The sequence below is a fragment of the Thalassophryne amazonica genome, chromosome 20 (genome assembly GCF_902500255.1).
Source record: "Thalassophryne amazonica chromosome 20, fThaAma1.1, whole genome shotgun sequence".
NCBI classification, from domain to species: domain Eukaryota; kingdom Metazoa; phylum Chordata; class Actinopteri; order Batrachoidiformes; family Batrachoididae; genus Thalassophryne; species Thalassophryne amazonica.
The window spans coordinates 21,639,115-21,666,352 of record NC_047122.1 but is presented as its reverse complement, the minus strand read 5'-3'; the positions used below and the strand labels follow the sequence as shown (position 1 = coordinate 21,666,352).

At 41.4% G+C, this 27,238-nt stretch overlaps 1 protein-coding gene across 1 annotated transcript in view; it reads right to left on the bottom strand.

Annotated features, from left to right (window-relative positions):
* The window catches only part of cacng7a (calcium channel, voltage-dependent, gamma subunit 7a), an 81,755-nt gene extending 54,540 nt beyond the window's left edge, over positions 1-27,215 (bottom strand). The window contains exon 1 of the mRNA XM_034160190.1: positions 27,147-27,215. The gene's annotated coding sequence lies outside the window, so the exon portion shown is untranslated. The remainder of the gene's footprint in view (positions 1-27,146) is intronic.
* Between the last annotated feature and the right edge of the window lie 23 nt (positions 27,216-27,238).

Below are 27,238 nucleotides of genomic sequence, written 5' to 3'. Positions count from 1 at the left end.
CCAGCTGTTAAACAATTTCTTGGATACTCACTTGACTGAAAAGCCACCGAAAGCCGTCTGAATCTTACGAATGGTTTCCAACACGGAGGTGTTTTTTTGTTGAGCGTTTTTTTTTTTTTGTTGTCGACTCCGTGCCGACGCGCGAAATCCTCCGCACGTCTTTCGTTACAAAATCTCCTGTAACAGTGGAATGTGCCGCAAAAGTGCTATGTCCAGCTCTCTTGCCATTTCTGTGGTAGTCACACAATGTCCCGGATCAACACAGCGTTCAGTTTAGAAATGATCTGGTCGTTCCAGCCTGTTGATGGCTGCTCGATGCGCCGCGCGCCCTCCGCCGCTGTGGGCCGTCTTTAAAAAGGTTTTAACACTCCTTAATCCATGTGACGCCGACAGAATCTCCACCGAAATCCATCTGAATCTTTCGAATGGTTTCCAACTGGCTGTCTCTAACAGTTTCTGGAAAAAATTTCATGGAGCAAAGCGGCAGCCTCTCAGCCATTTCCCTGACAATAAAAATCTGACGAGGGGGTGGACCAGTGCTCACTCAAAGCCTGCTCACAGGCGAATGATGCAACCGACAGGCGTGAAAAAACTCACGCATGCGCACAAAGGTTCAAGCTTGTCTGATGCAAGCCCACATAATTCAAATCCATATAGTTTTTGAAAAAAATAAAAAGGTCGGATACTTTTCTCACAGACCTCATACACACATATACATATATATATATATATATATATATATATATACACACACACACACACACGAGGTCTATTAGAAAAGTATCCGACCTTATTATTTTTTTCAAAAACTATATGGATTTGAATCACGTGCAATTGCATCAGACAAGCTTGAACCCTCGTGGGCATGCAAGAGTTTTTTCACGCCTGTTGGTTGCGTCATTCGCCTGTGGGCAGGCTTTGAGTGAGGAGTGGTCCACCCCTCCCGTCTATTTTTTCATTGTTTAGGAATGGCTCAGAGACTGCCACTTTGCTTGATCAAAATTTTTTCAGAAACTGTATGACACATCCGAGTGGACACCATTCGAGAAATTCAGCTGGTTTTCGGTAAAAATTTTAAGGGCTGATGAGAGATTATGGAGTGTTACTGTCGCTTTAAGGACAACCCACGGAGCCGGAGGGCACGCCGCACTCCCAGCCACCGTCGTCAGCCTGTTTCAAGCTGAAAACTTCCAAATTTAAGCCTCTGTTGACCCAGGACGTTGTGAGAGAACAGAGAAGTTTCAGCAGTTTATCCGGACATTCCACTGTTAAAGGAGATTTTGTAATGAAAGACGTGCGGACGGATTCGCGCGTCGGCAGGCAGCTGCTCATGGCCCGGCACCACAGAGAAACACCTCAGTTGGAAGCGTTACGGGACAAGTTTGAACATGCCCAGCTGTTAAACAGTTTCTCGGATACTCACTCGACTGAAAACCATCAAAAGCCACCTGAATTTTACGAATGGTTATCAACATGGAGGTGTTTCTCTGTGGCGCCGGGCCATGAGCGGCTGCCTGCCGACGCGCGAATCCGTCCGCACGTCTTTCATTACAAAATCTCCTTTAACAGTGGAATGTCCGGATAAACTGCTGATCCCGACCTCTTCTGAAACTTCTCTGTTCTCTCATGACGTCCTGGGTCAAGAGAGGCTTAAATTTGGAAGTTTTCACCTTGAAACAGGCTGATGACGGCGGCTCGGAGCGCAGCGCGCCCTCCGGCTCCGTGGGTTGTCCTTAAAGTGACAGTAACACTCCATAATCTCTCATCAGCCCTTAAAATTTTCACCGAAAACCAGCTGAATTTCTCGAATGGTGTCCACTCGGATGTGCCTTACAGTTTTTGAAAAAAATTTGATCAAGCAAAGCGGCAGTCTCTGAGCCATTCCTAAACAATGAAAAAACAGACGGGAGGGGTGGACCACTCCTCACTCAAAGCCTGCCCACAGGCGAATGAGGCAACCGACAGGCGTGAAAAAACTCACGCATGCGCACGAGGGTTCAAGCTTGTCTGATGTAATCGCACGTGATTCAAATCCATATAGTTTTTGAAAAAAATAAAAAGGTCGGTTTCTTTTCTAACAGACCACACATATATGTGTCAAAAACATGCCAAATGGCCAGTAAGGTCCTTTAAGTGTGAAACAGTCTGTTTTTCTCTTTTTGAAATATCCTAATGTTATATATTTACAGTCAGAATCATGTGTTGAATGTGGGCTTGCAGGCCAAGATGCGTTCTGATGGGCTGCTGCACTCGTTCTTGTGCACACCAACACATTAGAGCAGCATCTTAGATAACTAAAGGGTGGAGATAAGCTTCGCTTTGTAGTTTTATGCTTTGAGTACAAAACCACAATTCCCACGTCAGCCCAAACACAGCGTGTGCAACCACCGAGCAGCACAATGAAATCCAGATGAATGGAGGAGTGCTGATTAGGAAGAAACAGCAGGAGGTAATGATGTGCGTGTGTGTGTGTGTGTGGGGGGGGGGGGGGGGGTGGTGACATCATGAAGGAGAGATAAAGAACAGTGGCTCGAATAAAGAAAAGGACAGAGAAGGAGGAGATGAAAATGGGAGCAGGGTGGAATAAATAAAGGAGGAGATGACAATCACAATTTAATTGAGGAAAGAAACAGAAATGAAGAAGTGTGAAGTGTCGATGGATGGAAAGAAGAAAAGGTGAAAGGAAAGAGTGAGTAATGACAGGAGGATAAACATTAAAGAGGCACAAAGAAATATAGTAACACGGACAAACAGCAGGCAGCAGGAAGTGGGAATAATGACGAAAAAAAAATTTAGAGGTAAGAATCCTTTGAAATTGTATTTCTTTGCCAGAATGCGAAAGAATTTTATGAATGGATTGTATTTTCGGAGATGTCCATTGCTGTGGTGCTGAAAGGTTCACCTGATTTCCTCTCTCTCTCTCTCTCTCTCTCCACCCCCCCCCCCCTAACTCGGGCAAATATCTGTCATTTTGGGCGACTGGGCATGAACGTCGGGACTCAGAAAATGCATACCGCACGACAACAGCATGTTATCTGCATTATTATCACTTACTGAGATACACAACACGTAACGCGTATATAAAAATTGGCTTACTTTAACTTTTGTCGTGTCGGCTGGCGCGCGCTGCTCTCCAAATTCGGCAGTGCATCCTCATCAAGCTGGCTGCTTTGGCTGCTGTTCATTGTTGTACTATCCATGAGAAAATCATCCGGATTATCCATACTGGGACCAACACACATTTCTCGCCTTTTTATCTTTTCCTCTGCGGACAGTTGTTTTTTTTTCCTCTGCGGACAGTTCTTGGGCTGCGCACGCTATGACGTCATTTGTTTATGCACAGTGGGTGGTATAGCCAGGTAGCATCGACGTAAATCTACGATAAAAGCCTAGCAACGCCTCGGTAAAGTGATAATAATGTCCAATATCCTTTTGCATATTCAAGATTCTTATTTTAAAGAACTGGATGCTATAATTCTAAACTTTCTTTATCGTTTGAGTCTCATGAAACTTAAAACAAGTACCGGGGGTGGTCTACCTAACTTTAAATGGTATTACTGGGCAATGAATGTGAAACAGCTGAGCTCATGGTTACCTAACACACCAGACAAACCCATTGGGCTTCAAATAGAGACAAAGGCAAACAGCAGCATCTCTCCTTGGCTAAAGTTGTTTGGTCTCAATCATAAACTTAACCACCCCATAATTGCGACTGCAAAATCAATATGGTGCAAATTACACAGGGCAGGTCATGGGGACTTTATTAAGTCTCTTTTGGCACCTTTGTGGAACAAAATAATTTTAATGGGAGCAACAACAGTTTACTGGTCACAGTGGTGTAAAGCTGGCATCTTCCATGTATGTCACTTATTTGATGATAAGACCAAGCAATTTCTAAGTTTTGATCAGATTGTTGATAAATACACTCTGCCATGCAACCAGTTCTGGAGATATATCCAAATGCACAGCTCTTTATCTAAGTGGCGAGGAAGCCCCCTTAGTTGCCCCATGGGCAGTCCTGTGGATGCATTGCTCTTTAGGTTATCTTTGGGTAAAGGCAATACCTCAAAAATGTACAATTTGCTGCAAGAGCAATCAGCTGACCCTCTTTCTAAAGCTTAGGGATATAGGGCTGAAGACCTGGCAGAGTTCATATCTTCAGAGGAATGGAAATTGTGTCTCTATAATATTAAAACCATCTACAAGGAAATAGGCAACATGTTTATTCAATTAAAGATAATCCACAGATAGAATTGAACACCGCAGCAACTACACAAGTGGAATTTAATACCTACGGACACTTGCTGGAGATGCAACGGTCAATGTGCCTCAATTCTACATATTCTATGGAGCTGTCCAGCATTTCAGGACTGGTGGAAAATCATTTCACAGGTTATTTTCAGTATTCTGGACAGAAGATTCCAAATTTCATCTAAACTGGTTGTGCTCGTCTCTACCACAGGACTTCCGGACTCTCACTTTTCTTCTCATGAAAAGAGATGGATTGTTTTGGCTCTTACCACAGCAAAAAGGATTCTGTTGAGGCACTGGCGGCTAAAACAACCCCCTCCTTTTGCGGAGTGGTTGACGACAATGGTCAAATTGGCATCCTATGAGAAAGTGACTTATGGACTACAAGATAAACTCCATCAGTACGATTGTATTTGAAGAATTCAGATGCAAAACTCAGTATCTCCAAAACTATACATTTTTAGTTGAGGCCAACATGTACTTGGCTGTCAAGGGGACCATCAGTGGGCAAAATATGAAGGAATTTGAACAAACTGTTTTCATTTTATTGATGAAAGTCTGTGCAATTCCACATACGAGGTCTGTCCAAAAAGTATCGGACCTTTTTATTTTTTGCAAAAACCATATGGATTTGAATCACGTGTGATTGCATCAGCCAAGCTTGAACCTTCGTGCGCATGCGTGAGTTTTTTCACGGCTGTCGGTTGCGTCATTCGCCTGTGAGCAGGCTTTGTGTGAGCAGTGGTCCATCCCTCTCATCAAATTTTTATTGCGAATAAATGTCTGAACAATTTGGAGCTTTGCTGCATCAAATTTTTCCAGAAACTGTGAGAGACCTCCAGCTGGACACCATTCGGAAAATTTAGATGGCTTTCAGCGACGATTTTATGGGGATTACACAGATTAAGGAGTGCTCCGGCCAATTTAAAGACCGGCCACAGCTGCTGAGAGCGTGCCGCGCTCCGAGCGCCGATCGACAGGCTGAATCAACCAGATCATTTCCAACGTGAAGGCTTTGTCGATCCGGGACGTCGTCTGACTTTCACAAAAAAGGCAGAAGGCGTGGACATCAGCACGTTTTTGGCACATTCTACTGTTACAGGAGTTTTTTTCATGGAAAGAGAAGCGGAGGATTGCGCCACCGTGCCGCTCATGGCGCGGGACAAAACCACCTCCGTGTTGGTCTCACAGGATGGCTTTCAGACGGCTTCTGGTTGGTTTTCAGTCGTGTGAGTATCCGAGAAATTTTGCATGAGCTGGACATGCCCCAACAGGTCCTGTGAGGCTTCATCACGGCATTGCTTTGCGCCATGCGGCTCCGCCGTGACGCGCGGAATTCCTCCGCTCCTCTTTCCATGACAAAAACTCCTATAACAGTGGAATGTGCCATTCATTTCTAAACTGGACGCTGTCTTGATCCAGTATGTTGTCTGACTAGCACAGGAATTGCGGAAGACGTGGACATCAGCACTTTTTCGGCACATTGAGACAGACGTGTGGAGGAATTCCGCGCATCGCGGAGCCGCATGGTGCAAAGCAACGCCGTGATGAAGCCTCACAGGACATGTTGGGGCATGTCCAGCTCATGCACAATTTCTCGGATACTCACACGACTGAAAAGCAACCGGAAGCCGTCTGAAAGCCACCTGAAAGCCGTCCTGTGAGACCAACATGGAGGTGGTTTTGTCCCGTGCCATGAGCGGCGCAGTGGCGCAATCCGCCGCTTCTCTTCTGGTTGATTCAGCCTGTCGATCGGCACTCGGAGCGCGGCGCGCTCTCAGCAGCTGTGGCCGGTCTTTAAACCGGATGGAGCACTCCTTAATCTGTGTAATCCCCATAAAATCATCGCTGAAAGCCATCTAAATTTTCCGAATGGTGTCCAGCTGGAGGTCTCTCACAGTTTCTGGAAAAATGTGATGCAGCAAAGCTCCAAATCGTTCAGGCATTTATTCGCAATAAAAATCCGATGAGAGGGGTGGACCACTGCTCACAGGCGAATGACGCAACCGACAGGTGTGAAAAAACTCACGCATGCGCATGAAGGTTCAAGCTTGGCTGATGCAATCACACGTGATTCAAATCCATATGGTTTTTGCAAAAAATAAAAAGGTCTGATACTTTTTGGACAGACCTCGTATGGTTTCCTTTAAATCTCCATTTTCAATTGCATTTCTCTCCACTTAAAAAAAAGTACTTACTGGGTTTTGCATCTGAACTCTTCATTTGGTCTCCCTTTACCAGATGGCTTTCTGTTCCATAATTTTACAAGTGTAACATTTGTACACATTTGAGGAGTGGTTGGTGTGGTGGTTGGTGTGTATATAATTTATCATAGTACTGTATGTGTTACAATTTTGTTTTTCTTAAAAAAAAAAAAAGTTAAAAAAATGTGGATTAATAAGGTGAAAGACATAAATTTCATATGCATGCCCCCACCCCCACCCTACTGAAACCACTGAATCTGCTCGCTACTGGGGAGAGGGGTGTGCACAACACAATAAGAACATGGGCTATAATTCCACATCTGACACAAGGTCATACTTCCTCATGACTATGCATCACCAAGTTCAGTCAAAACAGAATACTGAACCAGATTTGAGAATTTAGCCTTGCACAATTTTTGATATTTGGACTTCCATTTCCAGTTGTATATGATGGATCTGAAAGGTTTATGCACAATTTAGTGATTGTTTAAACAACCTAAATCCATTGTCAATGAGTTTTTATGATAATTTTTGTAGACAGTAGACACCCGGTGGAGACCTAACTAGGGATGGGTATTGATAAGATTTTATTTTAGTGATTCCACTTGTCTGTCTGATTCTTTATCGATTCCCTTATCAATACCTCCTGTGCATTTTCTGTGTAATAAAAGTAGGGTTTACAGGTTTTCTATGTCAACAACATTTTATTGAGTCTTAAAGTAAATAAATATGAAATTAGTCACTGGATCCTTGATCTGTGGACATAAAAATAAATAAAATCTGTACATGGTCATTGGATCCTTGATCTCTAGGCATAAATAAAAATAAATAAAATCTGTACATGGTTACTGGATCCTAGATCTCTGGACATGAATAGAAATTAACAAAATCTGTAGTTTGTGTCAAAAGCATTTCCTTTCAGGTATAAATGTCAAATTTAACTCCATAGCCTCTGAGCTGAGCTCGTGCAGCCGGCTGCGCTGCATGTCAACATCAATGTAATTCATAAAGAATGGAGGACGTCTTATTTTGGGGGGAAATAACAGTTTTGTTCAGTTGTACTTTGCTGTCTGTATGATAACGTTTGGAAAGAAGTATCAGTTGATTTAAAACAGTGATTCGCTTTGAAGTTTTTGATTCCGACCGGAATCTATGTTTCCAGTGTTTGGAGCCACGCAGTTAGTCCCACAAAACAGATGATATTAGTATCATTTCCTTTACCTGAGGGACAGTAACCTCAGTTTACGAACAGGCAAAGTGGGTCCTGCTCACGCCAGAGAACCATCATGTGCGCTGCCCCACGAAATGTTAATAAGGAATTAATAAAAACTCAGGTTTGGAATGGAGAATGATTCTCGTTTCTTGCCCACAACAAGACAAGAGTCCAGTGACTTTACTCAACACACAGGAGAGTCACGATTGACATCTTTAAATGGCTTTGAGGGGGGTTAATGAAGAAATTGTTTTTAAGAAACCTGCTGCCTCTGAAAAGCAGGGAAGCTTCTTTGCTTTGCTGCTTCAAGCTCCAAGCAGCACTGCAAGCTGCTCCAGAAACATCGGATCCACAATCAGTGGAGAGAAATGATCATTTTCCCAGTTCACATACGGCATAATGTGAACTGAAGAACCGATAAGAAAATCGTTAAGCTAAAGGCTATTGATGTTGGTGGATCAAATCATTTCTTATCAATTCTTAACAGGAACTGGTTTTCGATAGAGTCCCTTGATTGAGGAGAGAATGGAGGAGAGACATGATGCCATTTTGGTTGCAACTGCGCTGAACTGCTAAATGAACCTTTGAGGTTTTCAACATTTTTTTAAACTCATTTAAATACATACAGCAACACATCCAGGTACATGTGATATCAAAATAAATATAAAAGTAGTTAAGTGATCAAACTGACATAAATTTACAATTTATGATGATTTATTTAATTAATTTAAAGCCTTATTTATGCTTCTGCAGCTCTGTAACTCTGTGTCATGCAATGACGTGCGTGACAGTTTTAAAGTTCTCCGTCACTGGATTATGCTTTATTATGGATTAATTTGACCTTCAACAAGCTTTTGTTTCTACAATCATCACCTCCAATTCAAAGGTAGGCTGAACATTTTCCTCTTTTTCAGACTCTGTGCTGTAAAGTTGCAGACTTTTTAATCCATTTGTAATCAGCGTGCGTACCACAAATACTATTATAATGTGATGGCACACAAAGGAGTGAAAGCAGAAAAGTGTCAAATCACAGCCTTTTGCAGTGTCTGATTTAACAGGTGCACATCCAGGCTGCAGGTCTGACTCTGAATAAAATAAGCTTTTAATCACAGAAATGACTCCGGTCCCACTTTCCTCAAATCGGCGACCATCAGAGTGCTGAACTTTAATTTGTACCTCTGTTAGTATGCATGTCCAAACTGCTCTGGGTTATAAATAGAAATACATTGCAATCAGACGGAACATATTATCCAATATGAGCAAAAAAAATCCATTATACAAAATCTGTTATATACGGTGTGTATGACATGGAAAAAATACAAAAACATTGAGACTTTTTTGTCCGGTGACTGAATATCCGGTTTATATGATGACGGTTTATGTGAGTTTTACTGTACATGGGACTGAACAATAAATTTACCTCAGAAAAGTTTGATGATGAAGTCGGCTTCCATCCCACATGGCTGACTTTATTTTCCCAAATTTTTCTTCTGTTTGGATCTGAAGGCAATCTGTACATCTTGAAGTCAAGTGACAGTTTTTTCTGACCCATCCTGCCGTTCCTCTCTCAATTAAGGGACTCTAGTTTTTGATACTCATCCCGAGACCTAACCTTGTGTTTTTGTATACAGGCGGAAGGGGAAGGACAAATACAATTAATCCACTTGCTTCATTATGCCATGGCAGCTTTCCAAAGACATTCCAACATTATATTTTTTAACTTCATGAATTATTCATTTTAATTCTACTGGAAGCTTAGAAGAATCACCACTGAAGTCCAACTTAATGGATGAGTGCACGTTTCTAATTAAGACAATATAAGAGAGTTGTGAGTGTTATATTCTGTTAATTAGGAGCTTAGCTCACAAGAATTAGTTTCTGATAGCTTAATAAAGGGTACCATTGTGCACTCCAGTGAAAAATTATCTAATTATCCAACGAGACTCATTCATGAACAAGATCAGAACTTTAACTCAGTTTAATGAAAATAACAGACTGACAGATGGACTTTATACACAACTCAGATGAAGACAAAATTAATACAAAAGGTAAAAAAACAACAACAACAAAAACAGAATGAGAAGTAGGGAATATGATTTTAATGTAATGGGAATTACAAAATGACCTCAAAATAATTTAAATTCTCACAATGCCAAAGCCACATATCACATTTATTTCAGTTCTGTTGTGGCTGTTCTTATTAAACTAAAGACAGAGAAGCAGGATGTTTACTTTGAAACAGGTTAGACAAACATCTGGCGGGGATGGACTGGTTGTCTGCCAGGGTGGTTGTCATCCAGGACCTGGAGTCTTACTTAGTGTGGTAGATATAGGAATCTCAGGCATCTTTCCATTTCTCAACTGCACTCTTGATCAAGTCCATGCAAGCCAACTGTCAATGAGGGGCTCGTCTTGTTGTGAGTAGAAAATGATCCCCAGAGACGGTCATGTCTCTGAACACTCAGCCTTATGGGCCTTTCACACTGCACGTGTTATTTGCATATTTTGACACCTCCCCTTGCGTTGGAGGTGTTCAATGCGTTAGGCACGGCGGCCGTGGGGGGGATTCCTACATCACTATCTGGTTTTTCCAAAGCCCGAAAAAGCAGAATAATCACCATCTTGGATTTGTGTCTGCCAGAATCACAATATTAAGAGAAAAAAGAAAAGCAGAACGAGTCACCCATCACCCTGTTGGGAGAAGATTTTTTTCAGCAACTTTTAGGAGTGATGCCAAGCTGAAGGAGGATTGATCAGACAGTGGGATTGATCAGACTGTGACACAGAGCAAAGTGACACAGAGCAGCCGAGGTTCACGTCACATTCCTGGGCAGAGTGAGACACCGCATCCGGGGATGACAGACCCACTCAATATGAAATTCTTCACTTCTGGATATATACAAACACCCAGTTTGAGCAACAGAGCTTAGTTCTACAAATTTGTCTGAGCTGAGAATAATTTTTAAAATAAAACTTGACATTACTGCACGGCTGAAGGGGTTTATGACCGGCTAACTTTAGCCTTTACCTGCACTCAGCCGAGCTGAGTGAATGTTTCAATTTGTAAATGGTTCAATCTATTTTTATTTTTACCAACTAAAGCTACTTTTTTTTTTAATTGTTACTTATGTGACTACAACAAAAAGACTCAATATTAAATAACTTAGATCTTTTAGTTAAATTTTTTTTTAACCGTTTTGTGTTTCTTTATATATTAAGAAATATAGTTACTCACTTGTCCCACATCAGGAACATTTCAACATTTATTGTGCAGACAACCTAAATACAGATGCATTTCAAAAACCTCCAGTCATGGAGCTGAACACCAAAACCTGAAGCCCAGACAGAAGAAGAGAACATCTCTGCTTTTCAAAATGTGAGGAAAGTGTCTCCAAAAACTCCATCAGAGGTTGAAACTGCAGAGGAGACCTTCATCTGGTTAAATGTCCCGAGGGTCTAGCTCACCTGGACCCTCTGTACAAACCAATACCTGCTGCTACGCTTCTAAATAAAAGAAAGGCTCTTTAAAGAGCACTATTTTATTATTTGAAAATGCTGTTTCCTTCATTTTAACATTAAATGAATGCATCATTAAACATGTTCATGAAGTCAAAGTTTAGTCAAAAAGATATTTGCACAGGTAGAAGAAGCCCCACCCCTTTTGTGCATAATTTTAAAACATTCGCAATCACTGGAATAGTCAAATTCATATTTTAGTAATTGCTCTGTCCTGATTACAACATTAAAAGCAATCACATAGTCAGTGAAGGCATAATTAAATGTTGAAATGACTAAATTAAAAAAATGCTATCATGAGGTTTATGTCACACTGAGAAATCCTAATTAACAGACATACTGCAGTCATTGTTGCATCATCTCTTGTTGTGTTAAAACTATAGTTTTATAATGTAAGAAACATTTCTTTAACTTCAAATGTACAGTAATCATAAAATCTTGAAGTAAAAAAACGTGAGGATTTTCTTCAGAAAACTGTGTATAAATTAGTTCTGTGACACATTTCTGCACTCTCATCTTCCTTGTTTTGGCTTGGTGCCTCGTTTCTATTGAACAGCGTGAAGCTACGTCACAGCATGCAGCAGTGAAAGCTGGAGAGGGTTGAACTTTGACCTCCTGACGACAAGCGGTGATGCACGCCCCCGGCAGAGCTTTGCACCAGCTTGGTTTTTGACATATCACAGCATCAAAAACACAACGCTTCTCATTAAAAATAATGGGTTTTAGAGTGAACCGCAACGTCTTTAGCGCCCTGACACGTGCAGTGTGAAAGGCCTATCAAAGATCAACAAATGTCTGGAAGAGCTTAGAGTGTCATCAGGTCACTGGACAGAGGTGTTTGGTGTTGTTGATACATTTGGGGAGGTGATTGACTCTTGGTGAGAGAGTTGACATTGGCAACCCCTGGAATGACTGTGCCAAACAAATGGTTACTTAGGGAGACTTGGATAAGCATGTCACTTCCATTTTGAAGGAGCATCAGGTAAGTCATTTTGGCCATGGGATGCATTTCTCTGGATGTGGTCCAATGTGCAGGTGCCTTAAGGGCCTTTCAGACCGAGCATGCAAACGCGACACACGTCCCTCTAAAACCCAACATTTTTAATAAGAAGCTTTGCGCAAAAACCAAGCTTGCACAATGCTTCATCAGTTTAGTTAAGTGTTATGCTGCTCTTACCATGAGGGAGTCAAGTCTCATGTTGGTACCATGAGTTAAATGTGTAATGGTCTTCCACCACCATCTTTTTGTCATATTAAAAGTACCTGCTTACAGCAGCTGTGTGTGTGTGTGTGTGTGTGTGTGTGTGTGTGTGTGTGTGTGTGTGTGTGTGTGTGTGTGTGTGTGTGTGTGTGTGTGTGTGTGTGTGTGTGTGTGTGTGTGTGTGTGTGTGTGCGCACACATGAACCTTTAATCACAAACTGGGAAAAGCTGACATTTCCCATTTGGTATGCTTAAGTATTTTGGGTCAAGAATGAACACTGCAAAAATAGAATGTTGATAGGACTAATATTTTCGGAGAACCTACGGCTATTAGCTAACAACACTGAACAATGGATGTTGCCAACTCCTTTCTGAACTCACACACCATTCCAGCAGAGAACAGAAAGTCATCTTTATATTAAAAGTGTGAGTGCAGTGAGTGAGTTTATTTTGTAAGTTAAATGTAAGTACATACAGTGAGGCAAATAAGTATTTAATCCACTGGCAATTTTGCAAGTTTTCAGTGAAGAAATAGATTTCTTAAAATATAAACACAAAACAGCTGTGCTAATTTCTTTAAGATCTGATTACTCAAGCTTATTTAAAGTTGAGACTGTCCTTGTACTCAGAGTAGTAACAATTAAAAAACTATTGTGTACATTTATTTGGTAAAAATAAAAATAGATTGAACAATTTACAAATATAAAACAGTCAGCTAAGGCTAAGGTAATGTTAGCAGATAAACATTCAGTGTTCATTGGTGCACTAACATCACATTTTATTTTCAGATTACTCACGCACCTCAGACAAATTTGCAGAAGCTCTGTTGCTCAAACTGGGTGTGTGCATATATATCCAAAAGTGAAGAATTTTGGGCCGAGTGTGTCTGCTCAATCACGTCGGCTGCTATAGCTCTCTCTGGCCGGCTGCTTCGGTTCTGCTCAGTGTCACTGACAGTCGCTGAAAAAACTTGTTCATCTGCATTTAGCTGCTAATCTTGTGGTTATAACTCACAGATGGAGATTCACTTTTATTTAATTATTTTTTGGGAACGCATGAGTCTTCACAATCATGCCAGCTGTGAGACTTGTTCAGCCTCCAGAAGACTGCCAATTTTCCAAGTCCGGTTGCGGCATTCCCAGCATGTCACACGTGGGAGCTGAAAGGCCTTTTAGGCTGAGTCTCAATTCTACCCCTTGGCCCTTCCCCTTACCCCTTCCCCTCCATTTTGCACGGGCATGAGAGAGAGAGGGGTGTCTTAATTCTCTTTTTGGAATGAGGCGGAGGGGAAGGCGGAGGCCCCTCCGTTTGGAGTGAATCTGGATGCACACTCCCGTTTGGAGGGGTAGGAGGAGCTTACTGCTGTCTCCGAAAAAAATAAACATGGCACCGAAAGAGCCACACAAATGAAGCATCTTTCATTACAAATTACGCTGTTTAGAAAGTTATAACTTGCCAAAAAACTTTACAGGCAATTGTCTATGACAGCAATGTGTATGCTGCTGGATGCATGTTGCGTATATTGTCGTTCTGAAGAATATCGTAACGTCGCTTGTGCGCTGAGGTGTTATAATGCATATACACACGAACGCTACGATAAGACACTTTTATATCTCACAATGGAGAAAATCATGATAAAGGATAAGCACATTTATTTGTATGTTCATAAATCTTTGGATAATGTCAATCCCTGCTGTTGGATTTCAAGGTCTGTAACACGTGTGTATTTTGTGAACAAACAGGGAGCCCTGAGCGCATTCGTCTCCTAATAAGCTTTCAGGCAGAAAATGAGACGTTTCACCAATGTTGGAAAATATACACACACATGTATATGTGTAACACATAACCTGACGTGCTAATAGACTGATATTATTTGTCAAGGAAATTTCTAAAGGAAATAGTGCTGGATGCAAAAAATGGGAGAATTTGAAAAAGAAATATAAGGTTAACAGAACTAGATGCAGCCCATAACATACATACAGGTGCTGGTCATATAATTAGAATATCATGAAAAAGTTGATTTATTTCAGTAATTCTATTCAAAAAGTGAAACTTGTATAATGTATACATTCATTGCACACAGACTGATATATTTCAAGTGTTTATTTATTTTAATTACTAATCAATCAATTAATGATTAATCAAACAATATTAATTATTACTATTATTGATTATTATTAGTATTATTAACATTGATTGGTTACTAATTAATTATTGATACTATTTATTATCATTATTATTATAAATTACAAATTAATTACATTAATTAACATGACATGATTGCGATGCGTCAAAGAAATCTGCAACTTCTTCTATTTCTTTGCATTTACACAGCAAGGCGAGAAAATAAAAAGAGCAAACAGGCTACTGCAACAAGTTGCATTTCGGTTGCCATGTTGACAAACAGTGAAGATGACAGTTTGAGACGGGCAGTTTTTTTTTTTCTCCTAAGGTGGAGGGGTCTCTCAATTCATAGGGCTAGAGGCATACCCCTTCACCTTACCCCTTGTTTTAAAGGGGTAGGCATAGGGGTAGAGGTAGGGACAAGCAGAAGGGGAAGAGGTACAAAAGAGAATTGAGATTGGGGGTTAGTGTTCAGGGCCCCATCAACTGGAAAAGGCCAAGGGGAAGCCTCAGTTTCACCTGGCTGTGGCAGACAGATGGCCACTTTGGGATGATAGGGACAGTGTTGCCACAGTTACTTAGAAAAGTTACTTTATTAGTTCCATTTTACAGTTACTTTATACAGTTACTTGATTAGCAGCTGTGGACAACTTGTCGGCAGCTGCTGAATGTAACTAATAAAGTAACTAGTAATCTAACTTGGCTAGTTTTTGGCTAGTTTTTAGACTGAGTACTGATAGATTGAGTACTGATTACTAGTTACAAGTTGTTGTCAGCTGCTAATGAAGTAACTGCATAAAGCTGCTAATGAAGTAACTGTATGAAGTAACAAAAAAGTAACTAAAAAAGTAAATCATAAAGTAACTTTTCAAAGTAACTGTGACAACACTGGGTGGGGATTGATTGGATGTCTGCCTGGCTGATTGACATCAAGGACCAAAGTTGTTGTGTGGTGTAGTGAACGTACATGTTCCTAGAAACCTCATCCTGGCGTTAATAAATTAAAAGTATAGAATACTATATTGTAATAATGTATTATCTCAAAATAGTGACTTGATATCATGGTTGCTACATTATAACAGACTTGTTCTTTGGAATCATGGTCTTATAATTATAACTAACTATTATGAGAAAACACTGATATTATGGCATTAAAGGAAAAACTTAATTGTGAAGAATATTTCTTCCCCTTTCTATCTGTCAGATTAAAGACTTAAATGATCCTTCACAGAAAGCAGTTTATGTTTTCTATCAGCAAAAAAACGAACAGAAAAAACAAAAAATCAAATTCGATTGCAGGAACGTTCCTGAATACCAATGTCCTGAGACTGAAGCATCAACTTCCAAAGTCAGACATAAAAATGAATAAGATGAAAGAAATGGCATTACGCAGTAACCACGAGTCAACATGGAACTGAGCAAAGCAACTGCTGAACTCCACAGAACTACACGTCCCACGGTGCCGGCCAGGGCTTCACAGATGGCATTCCCAGGTTAGTGTGGAAACGTGTGTTGAGGTTGTTTTCTGACAAGAAGGCAATATGTCTCTTCGTCAGCAGTGAAGCGATTGTGCCAACTGGCTGCAAGACATATAGATATTTAGAGTTGGAAGGAATGCACGAGAGCAGAGCGGTGGAAGAAAGGATGAAAAAGAGAAAAAGTATTGACTTGTGAAAGCAATTAATATATAGGCAAGAAATGGAACTGGACAGCATGAGGTGACTAATGAAATCAATTAGGCTTTGGAGAAGGAGGAAGGAAAAAAGAAATCTTGGAATGTAAAAAAAGGAAAGAAGGAAAACAAAAGCAGGAATGGAAAAGAAAGGAACAAACATACGTAGGTTAAAGAAAGGAAAACAGAAAGGAAAGAACAAGTATAGAAGGAATGAATGCTAAGGAAGAAGGGTAGTAAAAAGGAACAAGGAAAAGGGAGGAAGGGATGGTGGAATAAACAAATAAATATTTGTAAGGAAGGAAGGAAGGAAGGAAACAACCATTAAAACAAACAAAAAGGAAAGAAGGAAGACAAAAGCAGGACTGGAAAAGAAAGGAACAAACATACGTATGTTAAGAAAGGAAAATGGGTGATTCTATGGTAAGGGAATTACAATGACGGGAAAATCTGGCCATATTTTAGCTCCCCATTAAAAATGTGCTGCGATTGTAATTCCGTTACCATAGAATCGCCCAAATGTAAAGGAACAAACAAGTATAGAAGGAATGAATGGTAAGAAAGAAGGGTAGTAAAAAGGAACAAGGAAAAGGGAGGAAGGGAGGGTGGAATAAACAAATAAGTACTTGGAAGGAAGGAAAGAAGCATACATCAAAACAAACAAAAAGGAAAGAAGGAAGGCAAAAAGGGGAATGGCAAAGAAATAACATAAGTAGGGGAAAGAAGAAAGGAATTTAGGGAAAAAAGTATTTAGAAGGAATGAATGCTAAGGGAGAACAGAAGTAACAACCAGAAACAAGAGAAAGGAAGGAAAAATGCAATAAAGGAAATAGAAGGGAAAAAAGGAAGGAAGAAAAACAAATATTCTTCCTGTAGCTCTGAAGTTGCATCAGGAAGGATGCCAGGAAATTTGTGCCAAATCAATACATGCATTAAAAAAGTAAGGAAGAACAGTAGACCAGAGTGAGAAAGACGTAGGACCGAAAAACAACAACACGTAGGATGTAAACTTTATTAGTAAGGTGATAATGAAGTCTGGAAATTATTTCGATAACAAAAGAATATTTCTTTAAAGATGGTACATGGTCTGTCTGTATCGTAAAAAAATTGTCACTTTACAATCAATATGTGGTGTGCTGACCCCAATTTTCAAAAGAATACGTCCTGTCACCCAATACACCACAAACAAATGTTTCAATCAGACAGGCTGTTCTTTACTTATTGTGCAGAAACAAAAGGTTTACAGACAGACAGACACCCTGAGGGGCTGAAAATACAACGCCCCTCACCCCAAATAGTAAAAAAGAAGCAAGTGATAATAAATACACTTGTTCATGAAAGCCTTCTTGACAAAAATTCTCCAGATGAGCTTTTCCTCACAAGGACTCTGAAGCGTCTGAGCTGCAAAGACGAGTGTCACTTTTCAGACACTTAAGACGATGAAGGCTTTGAGGAGCTTCATCCTGCAGCGTGAGGAACATCTGCTCCCAAAGATAATTAGCTTAAAGGGCAAAAACAAGCCAGGATGAGAAGAAGAGACAGTGAGGAGAGCGAGACAATGAGAATAGAAAAGATGAGCTTCCAGGGAAAAGACCTTGGCCCAAATCCTGAGGAAAGTCCTTGTTCCCCTAACACACACACACGGGTTTGTGTGCACGTGCTGAGCCACTGCGTCACATGATCGCAGCAGAATCCACAAAAGCCAAAAACATCGTCTGTCAAACACGAGACGTTCAATCACCTTCAGCGCCAACTGAACGCTGCATAAATAAATCTGTAAGACTCTGAGGGGGAAATGACCTTAAAACAGACTGTACACACTGAAAACGAGGCACCGCTGCCGCCGCAGAACATAACTTGTCTCTAAAACATCATCAGCCCCAAGGAAAAACCCACTCTGGATTCTGGTTAGCAGCGCTAGATTTCTGAGTTCTAATTAAATCTCTAAAATGGGATCAGAAGATTCTTTGAGATCTGAGGCCAAAAGCGACAGCTGCTACACACATGCCGCAAAGTTTCAGCAGAGCGGTCAACAGGAACACCGCGTCAGACCGCCATAAAACCTAAACTGTATCACTAACACAATCAGAAAAAGCAGCCTTACTTCAGACTTTAAATGATACCTGCTGCAGCTGGACTTGGCGATAGCAGCACGGCGGTCAGGTAGCGGGAAAAATATCAGGGAGACGCATTTCCTGGTTTTACACTCACCGTCGACTTCAAAATGCTCCAAGCAAAATACACGATAACTGCAAGCTCCTGCAAACAGTTCAGCTGATGCTACATTACTCATAATGATACTTTAACTTCAGTGAACTGAAACATTACTTCATTAACTAAAGCATTTAATATTTCTTTAGTAAAATTATCCTGTAACATTATACAAATAATGAATGTTTATGAATTCAATGGTACGAATATTTCATGGAGGTGAAATCATTCATTATTTGTTTTATATAATGGCTAAAATAGATCCTTGTCATCTGTTGTTTATTAATTTATAAACAACAGAAAAGGCACTTACATTTTTGGTGTTCCACTGGTGCTTAACAGTCCAATACGAACTTTAAATAGGAGTCCAAAATGGCAACGATGTACTACGTGATGCCATCCACTGACTTTGTGTACTTCCAAAAAAAGACTCTGTAGTTCCTCAGTCCAGTGAAAAATCACGTCAGAAATATGTCCAGCTTTTCATCCGTATGTGAATTAGCAGTGTCAATTAGCTCCTTCAAATCATTGTCCATCAGTAAAATAAACTCCGCTATGTTTTGCTGAGGGCCCCTTCACACATAGTACGAATGTGGTCGAATTGCGCATGAAGCAGGACTCGTGCGCAATATGTGTAAAATCGGCACTGCCTCTAACACCTCGTACACCTGTTGCTACAACTACTGATGCACGTCAGTGGCTGAAAGACAGAGTGTGCCCTGTGAGAGCCCATCTGATCCCTCTCACAGCAGGTGTTGCCGAGCACACATATGACGTGCCAGAGTATCGCCCCCCCCCACAACACGTGTGTGTGTTTCGCATGCTCCCCCCCAACACGTGCACATGTGTGGTTTGCGCAACCCCCTGCAGGCGAGGCACCTCTCATCTGATCACAGAGTGACACCTTGGTCTGTGAGCTGAACGTATGGGGACGTGGCTGGCTGTCAACACTAGGAGCTGTTGACAACTCTGACCCTGGACATCACAGCCGCAGAACACGTACCTTATGTTGGCAGAAACATGCGTGTGTGTGCTTGCTGTACTCACATGGAAATACATAAAAACATATATCGCTTTTGCAATGGGCTGGAGAGCGCGCACACTGACAACTGTCCCAGCTGAAATGGACTGTCAGTTCATGTGGACAGACAGCAGGCGATCTGAATGTCATGTCTGTCTGACAGGACACGCATGTCCTGTGAGCAGCACTCCGCAGGACTATATGACAAGCCAACAGTGCGACAAGTACACCACTTTCAGTCACGTATTAGCAGAAATACGCCATAACAAACTCGGTTTGTTCAGTTATCATGGTGCTTTTTTCTCTTTTTTTAAATATGTTTATGTTCTTGTTGATTTCAGGCATTTTTTTTTTTTTTTGCACCATTTACAGGACAACGATGGTAGCACAGTGGTAAAGTTTCTGGCTGGCAATCAGAGCTTTTGTAAAATGCAGGTTCAAATCCTGTGGGTGGCATGTATTTTTTTTCACAGCAGCTGTGCGATGTGGTTACACATGCTCCAGCTGCTCAATTTCAATTTAAATCTATTTTCATTTATATAGCACCAAATCAAAACAACTTTGCCTCAAGGCGCTTCACACAAGTAAGGTCTAACCTTACCAACCCCTTGCACTGTGTTCCCGCTGTGACGGTTTCATGCACGCTCGTGCACGACACTATCACATGCATCACCTTTTATACATCATCTCTTTTTTTGCTGCTACATTCTTATAATTTTGTTCATACCTTTTTCATTCTGTAAAATTTAGGTTTTAGATTTTTTCTTTTATTCTCCAGACCTTTTAAGTCTGCACATGGTTTACTCAGCTTTATATTTGCATTGAAAGGCTTGCACCTGACCTTAATTGTTACAATGAATCTGTATAATAAAGTCTCTTTTTGGCCCTCTGTGACAAGTTTGACACCACAGTTTTCACCATATTGAACAAATACGTAACTTTAAAAAAGGTAATTTAAATAACAATAATATTAATAATAATAACAATAAGACAGCTGCCCTCTGTCCTTCCTCCTCACAGTGCATGTGTTGTGTATGTGTGTGTGTGTGTGTGTGTGTGTGTGTTTGTGCTGCTTGTGTGTCCACAAAGTGTGAAAGGACAGTAGAGAAACAGAACCTGACCCAATAAGTGCTGCAGTCTGCTGGAACAGCATCATACGGGTTCTCCGGGAAGGAGCCAAGAATTTTTAGAGCACATGCACACTCCTAAACATGTGGACGTAACCTCAATCTCATGTTGCACTCACACTACAGAAAAATCAACGTGCACTGCAGCGCAGTCATGAAACAAAAAGAACAAATACTATTCTCCAGGTCAGATGTGTTGATAGACAGTATGAGGATGTATAAGAAAATATCTGGACTTCCAGAGCAACTCACAACATCCTGACAGTTTACAGGTAGTTAAACAGCCACAAGATAATTCTAACCATAACATTCCAAACCGAGGAGGAAGGTTGAATGAAATGTGTCAAATGGTTGTTTGGGAAAATGTGGTGTTTGTGCACTATATTATTTTGTATGATATCTAAACAGATCCTTGTTGTTTGATTGGTGGATTGTATGTCACGTAACACATAGTCCACTGTATGACTGATAGCATGTTCCCTGCATTTTGGTTCAGTGTACTGTGCATTTTTCAATGATACATTTCACTCCATTGAACAACACTACGTTTTCATAAAAAGGAGTCCATGAAGCTAAATCCAGTACGCTGCAGTGTCTAAGGGAGTGTCACTAGCAGCCGTATAAGTGTTGTCAGATGAAGAATTGGAAAAGTTCCTTGTGATTTTTTGCAAGATTGAGGAAAGTGTACACTCCATTTCAGTCCCCACAGGCTCTCAACTCTGATCAGTGGTGTGTCGGCAACTGGCCCGCTGGGTGGAGTCAACTGCTGTGCAGACACAGTGCCATCTCTGCCCCGCTACCGTTGGCTTCTTTTTAGAGAAGAAACACCTATTTAATTTAAAGTAAAATATAAAAATATGTGGATCTATTTAGGCTAGTGTGATAAAGGATGCAAATGTTAACCGCCTTTCATGCATGAAGAATGTGTTGAGAAAGTGGAGGAAATAGGATGAAGAGCTGATGAATGAAGAAAATGAGAGGGTGACAAGGCTGGATGAAGTAGAGATAGTAAATCAGGATGTACAAGGGATTAGTAAGGATGAAGTAAGGACAGCTATGAAGAGGATGAAAAGTGGAAAAGCAGGTGCTCCAGATGACATGCCAGTGCAGGCATGGACATGTCTAAGAGAGATGGCAGTGAAGTTTCTAACCAGATTGCTTAATAAAATCTGGAAAATGAGGCAATGCCTGAGGAGTCGAGAAGAAGTGTTAGCTCAGATTTTTAAGAACAAGGGTGATGCACAGAGCTGCAGTAACTACAGAGGCATTAAGCTGATCAGCCACAGCATGAAGTTATGGGAAACAGTAGTAGAAGCTAGGTTTAGAAAGAAGGTCAAAAGCTGTGATCAGCAATGTGGTTTCACGCCAAGAAAGAGCACTACAGATGCAATGTTTGCTCTGAGAATACTGATGGAGAAGTATGGAGAAGACCAGAAGGAGTTGCATTGTGTGTTTGTGGATTTAAAAAAGCTTATGACAGGGTACCAAGAGAAGAGCTGTGGTATTGTATGAGGAGGTCTGGAGGAGCAGAGAGGTATGTGAGGGTGGTGCAGGATAGAAGGACAGTGTGAAAGCAGTGAGATGTACAGTATGAAAGACAGATGCATTCAAGGTGGAGGGGGAATTACATCAAGGACCTCTGAGCCTTTTCCTGTTCACAATGGTGATGGACAGGTTGACGGATGAGATCAGACAGGAGTGTCCATGGACTATGACGTTTGCTGATGACATTGTGATCTGTAGTGAGAGTAGAGAGCAGTTTGAGATGAGCCTGGAGATGTGGAGATACACTCTGGAGAGAAGGGGAATTAAAGTCAGTTGAGGCAAGGCTGAGTACATGTGTGTGAATGAGAGGGAGCCCAGTGAAACAGTGCAGTTAGAAGAATTAGAGGAAGGTTGATGAGTTTAAATACTTGCAGGCAACTATCCGAAGTAATGGAGAGTGTGGTAGAGAGGTGAAGAAAAAGTGCAGGCAGAGTGGAATATGTGGAGACAGGTGGCAGGAATGAAACAGAATGTGATTTGCAAGAGTGAAAGGGAAAGTTTACGTACAAGACAGTCTTAAGACCAGCTGAAGATGCTGCAATTTTCTTCGAAAGTGAAGAGGATGGACAGGATTCGGAACAAACAGAGGATTAGCACAATCAGACCATTTTGAGACAAAGTCAAAGAGGCAAGATTGAGATGGTTTGGACAATTGCAGAGGAGGGACCCAGGGTATATAGGGAGAAAGATGCTGAGGATGGAACCACCAGGGAGGAGGAAAAGATGGAGGTCAAAGAGTAGGTTTATGGAAGTGCTGAGGAGAACATGTTGGTGGTTGGGGTGACAGAAGAAGATCCAGAGGACAGGTACCTTCCGTCTTGCAGCTCAATTACACTGTATATACTACATGTACATCAGTCACTATTTACCTGATTTTATTATTAATCAGTGAATGCATCATTACACAATGTGCACGTGCAAGTTACCAGTGAGAGCCAGGATGTGATGGCTGTGTGTCTGTATTGCTCTGTTCATAACTGTCTATTAAAAGCATGTTCAAGATAACCGTTGGAGTTATTATACATGCACCTTAAAACATGGTGTCAGAAGTGGGATGATCAATTATTTTGGAAAATTCATTCCAAATTACAGTGAACTTACTGTGCCCCTACGACACCTCGCACACAAGGACACAGAATGGACATGGAATAAACATCAGCAACATGCATTGAGGCCATAAAGAAACATGTCCAGCCCTCCTGCTTTGTCATACTACAATGTGAACGAACACGTCAATTGAACATGTGATGCTTCACAGTACGGACTTGGGGCAGCATGTTTACAGGACTAGAAACCCGTTGCATATGCCTCACGTACATTAACTGACACAAAAACCAGATATGCTCAAATAGAGAAGGAGCTGTTGGCTGTGGTGTTTGCCTGTTCAAAATTCAATGATTACATCTATGGCAAGACTAGCACAGTTCAAACAGACCATCAACCTCTGGTAACCATACATGCGGCACCGGCAAGACTACAAAGAATAATGTTAAGACTCCAAAAGTATAACACTCGTCTACACAAGAGGAAAAGAGCTGCATCTATCTGACATACTGTCCAGGGCTCCCAGCCATTCCTCAGTCCTGCATGTCAATGACGAGGACAATTTTGATGAAATGACAGTCAGATACATATCTTCTTCTCATCTATAAGAGTTAAAGAGACACTCAGCTTCACCACTGGACATGGACTGCAGAGTAAACAACAACCTCCCACGTGCTCCTCGTCCTTATTTTCCTTTCAGAGATGAACTAACCATTGAGGATGGAGTCATCATGAAAGGTCACAAGGCTGTTATTCCTCAGTCACTCTTGATGGAATACATCAGCTTCATGCACAGAAGACATCCTGGTGCAGAAGCCACCAAACGCAGAACAAGAGGCAGTCGCATCCACTTCCCGACCTGCCTTGGTCGACTGTGACGACAGACATCTTTGAATGACACGATCGGCCGTATTTGGTGCTAGTGGCCTCATACTCAGGCTGGTATGAAACTGATCTGCTTTGTGACATCACATCTTCAATGGTGATCTCAAAGCTCAAGAGACACTTTTCAGTTCATGGAACACTCTCATGTCCAGCGGTCTGCACTATCCCCAATTTAACGGATTAGCAAAGAGAGCTGTCCACAGCGCAAAACAATTCATGGAGAAATCGCAATGAGATGGGACAGATGTTTTTCTCAACTTCTTAAATGTCACACAGCTAGGATCACCTGCACAAAGACTAATGTCAAGGCAGACACGCGCTGCATCTACTTATCTCCAAGAAGCTGCTTGAACCACACCCATACAAGCTGCAGCAGGTAAAAGTCCAGCTTCTTAATACGAGACTGTCGCAGAAGGTGTATGATGACAAATCAAGCAGCCTTTGGTGCAAGGACAAGTTGTCAGGTTGCAAACGCCACAGGGCTACGATGCCAACAGCCCAAATTGTAGCCTATCCAGCCCGATGGAAAGTCGCATCAAAGGAATAGCCAACATATTCTGCCCGTAGCAGAACCTGCCTCAGCACAGCATGATTGAGATGACTTTCAGCAGAGTCTGCTGGAATCAAATGACCAACATGCAGCCACAAGTGAGGAACAGGTGAACAGAGACCGGAACAGAGAGAGACCGGAACAGAACCGAACAGAGATCGGTTACAGATGGAAGTGACTCAGAAGCTGTCATCAAACACATCTGACAGTCCGTATACAACCCCTGGCAAAAATTATAGAATCACCGGCCTCGGAGGATGTTCATTCAGTTGTTTAATTTTGTAGAAAAAAAGCAGATCACAGACATGACACAAAACTAAAGTCATTTCAAATGGCAACTTTCTGGCTTTAAGAAACACTATAAGAAATCAAGAAAAAAAATTGTGGCAGTCAGTAACGGTTACTTTTTTAGACCAAGCAGAGGGAAAAAAATATGGAATCACTCAATTCTGAGGAAAAAAATTATGGAATCATGAAAAACAAAAGAACGCTCCAACACATCACTAGTATTTTGTTGCACCACCTCTGGCTTTTATAACAGCTTGCAGTCTCTGAGGCATGGACTTAATGAGTGACAAACAGTACTCTTCATCAATCTGGCTCCAACTTTCTCTGATTGCTGTTGCCAGATCAGCTTTGCAGGTTGGAGCCTTGTCATGGACCATTTTCTTCAACTTCCACCAAAGATTTTCAATTGGATTAAGATCCGCACTATTTGCAGGCCATGACATTGACCCTATGTGTCTTTTTGCAAGGAATGTTTTCACAGTTTTTGCTCTATGGCAAGATGCATTATCATCTTGAGAAATGATTTCATCATCCCCAAACATCCTTTCAATTGATGGGATAAGAAAAGTGTCCAAAATATCAATGTAAACTTGTGCATTTATTGATGATGTAATGACAGCCATCTCCCCAGTGCCTTTACCTGACATGCAGCCCCATATCATCAATGACTGTGGAAATTTACATGTTCTCTTCAGGCAGTCATCTTTATAAATCTCACTGGAACGGCACCAAACAAAAGTTCCAGCATCATCACCTTGCCCAATGCAGATTCGAGATTCATCACTGAATATGACTTTCATCCAGTCATCCACAGTCCACGATTGCTTTTCCTTAGCCCATTGTAACCTTGTTTTTTTCTGTTTAGGTGTTAATGATGGCTTTCATTTAGCTTTTCTGTATGTAAATCCCATTTCCTTTAGGCGGTTTCTTACAGTTCAGTCACAGACGTTGACTCCAGTTTCCTCCCATTCGTTCCTCATTTGTTTTGTTGTGCATTTTCAATTTTTGAGACATACTGCTTTAAGTTTTCTGTCTTGATGCTTTGATGTCTTCCTTGGTCTACCAGTATGTTTGCCTTTAACAACCTTCCCATGTTGTTTGTATTTGGTCCAGAGTTTAGACACAGCTGACTGTGAACAACCAACATCTTTTGCAACATTGCGTGATGATTTACCCTCTTTTAAGAGTTTGATAATCCTCTCCCTTGTTTCAATTGACATCTCTCATGTTGGAGCCATGATTCATGTCAGTCCACTTGGTGCAACAGCTCTCCAAGGTGTGATCACTCCTTTTTAGATGCAGACTAACGAGCAGATCTGATTTGATGCAGGTGTTAGTTTTGGGGATGAAAATTTACAGGGTGATTCCATAATTTATTCCTCAGAATTGAGTGATTCCATATTTTTTTCCCTCTGCTTGATCTAAAAAAGTAACCGTTACTGACTGCCACAATTATTTTTCCTGATTTCTTATAGTGTTTCTTAAAGCCAGAAAGTTGCCATTTGAAATGACTTTAGTTTTGTGTCATGTCTGTGATCTTCTTTTTTTCTACAAAATTAAACAAGTGAATGAACATCCTCCGAGGCCGGTGATTCCATAATTATTGCCAGGGGTTGTAGAACACGCAGATCGTGTGTTTTGTTTGCTATGGGGGTGAACACGTGATTCTGATGTGTGGTTGCAACAGTCCCGGCCTCCCCTACAATACTTTGAAATCATGAGTCAAACCAGATGAACAGAAACGGATCCGATCTCAGCACAAAGGAACAGGATCAAAGTTGAATCTGCTGAAATGACTTTTTATTCCAACTAGTTTCTGTCAGTTCACAAACGGATGATTGGCTTCAGTGTTAAAATACAAAGTAAAGACAAATCAAAATGATAATTAACCTAAATTAAAGAGTTCATGTCCCACTCCCTCCCCCCCCCCGTCTCCCCTGACACGTACGGCGACACCTGCCTCACTGTGCTGTTTTGCGCACACCGACTGTTAACAGCGCTCCATCCAAATGCGCCACCCTCAGCGTCTCCGCACACGCGCACAATCCAGCGGATGCGCGCACACAGTCGAACAGAGCAGCGCACGATGACTTTTCCACACACGAGCACGCTTTGCTTTCTGCGCATCGTTTTCTCCGTCCCGTAGCGCAGCGAGAAAGTCCCGGCGTGCGCAACGACACGCAGGAAGAAGCGCGTGTTGAAGAAGGCACGCGCGCTGAGGCGGAAAACCTGAAGGTTTGCAGATCACAAAAAAAAAAAAAAAAAAAAGGACCCTCAGCAGCACGATTACTCACCGTGCACGAAGACAGGTCCGTGCGCTCTGGAAAGAGTGGGCACCAGTCCCCGGTCCTCCTCCTCCTCGCTCCTCACTTCACTGTGCTCCTTC